Source organism: Myotis myotis, unplaced genomic scaffold (assembly GCF_014108235.1).
Source record: "Myotis myotis isolate mMyoMyo1 unplaced genomic scaffold, mMyoMyo1.p scaffold_m19_p_4, whole genome shotgun sequence".
Taxonomy (NCBI): domain Eukaryota; kingdom Metazoa; phylum Chordata; class Mammalia; order Chiroptera; family Vespertilionidae; genus Myotis; species Myotis myotis.
In genome coordinates this window covers 102,659,561-102,665,560 of record NW_023416346.1, presented here as the reverse complement: position 1 = coordinate 102,665,560, position 6,000 = coordinate 102,659,561, and positions in this window count along the sequence as shown.

The following is a 6,000-nucleotide window of genomic DNA, read 5'->3' as shown; positions in this document are numbered from 1 at the left end:
ATAGAGTGTTGGCCTGTGAACTCAAGGGTCACAGGTTCAATTCTGGTCAAGGGCATGTACCTTGGTTGTGGGCACATCCCCAGTAGGGATTGTGCAGGAGGCAGCTGATTGATGTTTCTCTTATCGATGTTTCTAACTCTCTGTCCCTCTCCCTTTCTCTCTGTAAAAAATCAATAAAATATATTTTTAAAATATGTTTTTCCACCTGGACCATCCAAGAAAAAGCATTTGGGGTGTACAGTTTGATCTTCAATGGCTGACGTTATAGTCTGAAAGGCTGCCAACTGTTCATCATTCAGAGAATTGATCAAAACCTCTTCCTGTTGCCGAAACCGGTTTGGCTCAGTGGATAGAGCGTCGGCCTGCGGACTGAAGGGTCCCAGGTTCGATTCCGGTCAAGGGCATGTAGCTGGGTTGCGGGCACATCCCCGGTGGGGGATGTGCAGGAGGCGGCTGGTCGATGTTTCTCTCTCATCGATGTTTCTGACTCTCTATCTCTCTCCCTTCCTCTCTGTAAAAAATCAATAAAATATATTTAAAAAAAAAAAAAAAACCTCTTCCTGTTGTTGCTCATATGATTCATCACATGTATTTGTATTCGTTACTAAAGGATAGTCCGGAAGTTTGAAATCGGAACATTTCATTCCATGCAATGTGAATACTTCTTGAATTTTGTTAAGGGCATGCATTTCACAGTTCACACAGGCACCTTCTCTGCGGTGTAATTTCCAACAAAAATCTTCAATAAAATGAGATTTATTCTCATCCCATAAGTTGTCTGCATCAGAAAGACATCCAAACACACATATATATGCAAAAAGTTGTCGTAGTTGTTTGGGCATATTCTGTCGACAACGCAGCTTTCTTTCAGCTTCAGAATGTCAACAAAAACAACCAAATTGATGATTGACAATGACAGATTGAAACACACATATGAGATTTGCACCAGCGAGAGCTTTATATGTAGCGCACACGCATGAGTCAACATTTATTTTTAAATTGCCAGTGCCCATCATATGTACTGGCCAGTTAGTTGGTTGGATGGTCAGATGGACGGACAGCTGATCACTTAGCCTTTTAAATATATAGATACAAGATTAACCCCTCACTTAATGGCTGCTCCAGTCCACTTTACCTCAAGACAATTTTCAATACTTTCTTTCATCTTCTGTTATAATGTATCTTCTATTTTCTGTCATTTTTTACCATATTCAGAGTTCAAAACAATGGTTATAAGGGTACTTAATCTTCTGTCGTTTTTACTTTTCTTTTAATTAAATCTTTATTGTTCAGATTATTACAGTTGTTTCTCTTTTTCCCCCCCATAGCTCCCCTCCACCCGGTTCCCACTCTACCCTCTGCCATTACCACCCCCCCACTGTCCTCATCCATAGGTGTACGATTTTTGTCCAGTCTCTTCCTGCACCCCCAAACCCCTTTCCCCCCAAGAATTGTCAGTCCACTCTCTTTCTATGCCCCTGATTCTATTCTATTCACCAGTTTATTCTGTTCATCAGATTTTTAATTTACTTGATTTATAGATTCACTTGTTGATAGATGTGTATTTGTTGTTCATAATTTGTATCTTTACCTTTTTCTTCTTCCTCCTCCTCTTAAAGGATACCTTTCAGTATTTCATATAATACTGGTTTGGTGGTGATGAACTCCTTTAGCTTTTTCTTATCTGTGAAGCTCTTTATCTGACTTTCAATTCTGAATGATAGCTTTGCTGGGTAAAGCAATCTTGGTTGTAGGTTCTTGCTATTCATCACTTTGAATATTTCTTGCCACTCCCTTCTGGCCTGCATAGTTTCTATTGAGAAATCAGCTGACAATCTTATGGGTACTCTCTTGTAGGTAACTAACTGTTTTTCTCTTGCTGCTTTTAAGATTCTCTCTTTGTCTTTTGCTATTGGCATTTTAATTATGATGTGCCTTGGTGTGGTCCTCTTTGGATTCCTTTTGTTTGGGGTTCTCTGCACTTCCTGGACTTGTAAGTCTATTTCTTTCACCAGGTAGGGGAAGTTTTCTGTCATTATTTCTTCAAATAGCTTTTCAATATCTTGCTCTCTCTCTTCTTCTGGCACCCCCATAATTCAGATGTTGGTACGCTTGAAGTTGTCCCAGAGGCTCCTTACACTATCTTCATATTTTTGGATTCTTTTTTCTTTTTGTTTTTCCGGTTGGGTGTTTTTTGCTTCTTCGTATTTCAAATCTTTGACTTGATTCTTGCGATCATCTAGTCTGCTGTTGAATCTCTGTTTAATATTCGTTATTTCAGTCTGTGTATGCTTAGTTTCTAGTTGGTCCTTTTTCATTCCTTCGAGGGTCTCACTAGATTTATCAGCAGTTTCTAGAAAATTCTTGAAAAACCTTATAACCGTGGTTTTGAACTCTGTATCCAGTAGTTTGCTTTCCTGTATTTTTGTCATTTTTGACCTGTTTCTTTGTCTCCAAATTTTGCCTGGTTCCCTGTGTTGATAGAGTGGCTTTCTGTGCTAGGTATCCTATAGGGCCCAGTGGCTCAGCCTCCCTAATTACCTGAGGTGGACACTCTGTGTGCACAGTCTTGTTGTAGTTAAGCCTTGATTGTTGTAGGTATCACTGGGAGGAATTGACCTCCAGGCCAATTGGCTGTGAGAATCAGCTGTGTCTACGGTGGGAGAACTTCTGTGCTGGAGACACCCTTATGGGACAAGGCTTGCTTCAGTGGGGCTTTGGTGCTCACTGAGTCTGCCCCCTGAGTGTGTCCCTTATGGGTCTGAGGAGTTGTAATCTGGATGGTCCCACTCTGACCACTGGATACACGGGCTCTTGGATCTCTAAGGAGGTGCTAATTTAGCCTCTGCCTGAGGCTACCCAGCAGGAGCTACAGAGAGATCTGCAGATTCCTCTTCTTTGTTTGGGGTTTGGAGGTGCCCAAATGAGGCCCAGCTGTGAAGCAATGCAAGCTGCTGTGGGGCCTTGGGCCTTCTTTTGGATGTTCTGGGTTTCTCTGACCCAGCTGCAGTTTGTTAGGTAATTTTAGATTGCAAAGGGCCAGGCCATTTATATGCAAAAGCCTCCGCGCACAAGTTGGTTGGGGCAGGGGTCTCAGGGAATCAACAGGGTGGAGCAAACAGCTATGGCTGATCTTCAGCCCTGCCCTAAGAGACCCCGGGTCTCAGTGTCCTGCAATAATTGCTGCAAGCACCTCTGAAAGAAAGCCACTCTCGAGTTCTGCCTGATGCCAGACAGTCCAGTTTCTCCCCATCTGAGTCTGGGTCCCCAGAGTCTGAACTGGAGTTCAGAGCAGTCGGGAGCTTGTGTCTCCCTCCCGATTAAAAAAGACAACCACTTCCTCAGTTGCCAGCCCTTTGGGCGCATGCCTCCATACCTCTGCACTTTACTTCCGCACCTCCTCTGAGTTTCAGTGTGCTTTTCTCTTTCCTCCTTCTAGTTGTAAATTTCCACTCAGCCAGCCTTCCTGTGGTTCTGGATGATGCCCATTTTGTCTTTTTGTTGTATTTTTGAAGTGGTTGTGCGAGGCAGCAATTTCAGGTGTTTACCTATGCCACCATGGTTTCTCCTCTCTTCTGTCATTTTTAAAGAATTTCCCGTAAAGGGAATCTGATTGGCCCAGGTAATCTTTTTTAAACAGGGCTCAAGAAGAAAAACCAAGAGGGTGGCATAGGTAAACACAGTAATCGCTGCCTGCCACAACCACATCATAATTGCAACTAAAATACAGAATAACCATCAATCAGAATCACCTGAAATCTGGCTGAATGGAAGTCCTGCAAACAGAGAATTAAAGAAGAAAGCACATTGAGACTGGCAGGAGGGACAGAAATGGAGAAAGGGCTGGTCCAACACCCAAATGTGGCATTTTTTTTTTAAATTGGGAGGAATATCTTGGCTGTAGAGGCCTCCCGTGAGGAGCAAAGGGTCCCAGCCCCACACCAGACCCCCAGCCCAGGGTTTCTGAGCTGTGAAGAGAAGCCCAGTAACTTTGGGCTATAAAACCAGTGGGGATTGTGGCTGAGTGTCCTGGAGGCTGCTGGAGTCCCAGGCAGTTCCTCTTAAAGGACTGGCACTCAGACTTACTGGGACTTGCTACCACTGAGATCCAGTGCTGGGGAAGTGGCTTGGGGGAATCTTGGGGCATACAGGGAGGAATTGGACTGTCTGTCATCAGAGCAAGAACTCGAGGACAGCATTCTCTCAGACAAGGGTGCTCACAGCAGTCATTGCTTCTATGCTGACGCCCTGGTGTTTCCCTGAGACCCCACTGAGTTTGCAACCCCACCCAAGCTGTTTGCAGCAGCTTTTCCATATGAATGGCCAGTCTTAGCTCAGGCTTCAGACTTTCTTAACATCTCTCAAACAAGCAGTAGCTGGTATAATTGTGCCCCACACCACTCAATAAGAGGCCCCAGGCCCGCACTAGCAGTAGCCTGCCTTGCTTCATAGCTTAGCCTCTCCTGGGCACTTGCAAGCCCAACACAAGCAGTATCCATCTGCAGATCCCTTTGTACCTCCTGATGGGTGGCCCTAGGAGGGCACAGGCAGTAGATGACTTTGATTTCTAGGGGGTGCCTAGAGCCAGTTTACCCAGTGAACAGCTTCAGACCACACTAGATTACAACTCCACACATCCATGAGTGACACACTCAAGGGTCAGACTCAGTGAGCACCAAAGTTCAATTGAAGCAAGTACTGATCCATAAGGGTGTCTCCTGCACAACAGCCCTTCTGCTGTAGTTGCAGCTGGTCCTCACTGTCAATTGGCCTGGAGGTCAAGTGCTCCCAGTGACACCAACAGCACTCAAGGCTCAACTACAACAAGAGTACACACAGGTTACACGGGGGCACACTATAGTGCCGAGCTCAGGTGACTGATGAGGCTGAGCCACTGGGCTATACAGGACAACTACTACACAAGGCCACTCTACCAATTCCAGGAGACATAGCAGCTCTACCTAATATATAGAAACACACACAGGGAAGCAGCCAACATGTGGAGATAAAGAAACATGTTTCAAATGAAAGAACAGAAGAAATCTCCAGAAAAAGGACTAAATGAAATGGAAGCAAGCAAACTATTAGATACAGAGTTCAAAAAAGAGGTTATAAGGATATTTGAGGATGTTAATGAAGGCTTCAAGGGACTTAGTGAGACTTTCAAGGACTTTAAGTGAGAATTTCAGAGACATGAAAAAGGACCAGTCAGAAATTAAGCATAAACTAACTGAAATAAAGAATAATTTACAGGATTCAACAGTAAAGGATTCTGATAATTAAATCAGCAATTTGGAATATGAGGAAGTAAAAACATCTAAATCAGAATAGACTTACAAGTCCAGAAAGCACAGAGAGGCCCAAACACAGGAACCTAAAGAGGCACACATCAAGACACTACATAATTAAAATGCCAATGGTTAAAGACAAAGAGAGAATCTTGCAAACAGAAAGAATAAAGTAGTTAGTTACCTAAACGGGAGCACCTATATGGCTATTAGCTGTTTTCTCAACAGAAACTTTGCAGTCCAGGAGTGGCAAGAAATATTCAAAATGATGAATAGCAAGGACCTTCAACCAAGATTACTCTATCCAGCGAGGCTATCACTTAGAATGGAAGGTCAGATAAAGAGCTTCATAGATAAGAAAAAGCTAAAGGAGTTCATCACCACCAAACCAGTATTACATGAAATGTTGAAGGTTATTCTTTTTTTAAATGTTTTTATTGATTTTAGAGAGAGAGAAAGGGAAGGGAAAGAGAGAGAGATAGAAACATCAATAAGAGAGAAACATCAATAAGAGAGAAACATGGATCAGCTGCCTCCTCTCCCCACCCCCGCTACTGGGGATCAAGCCCAGAACCTAGGCATGTGCCCTGGCTGGGAATTGAACCAGTGACCACTTGGTTTAGGGGTCAATGCTCAGCCACTGAGCAACACCAGCCAGGCTTGGAGGGTATTCCAGAAGAAGAAGAAGAAGAAGAAGAAGAAGAAGAAGAAG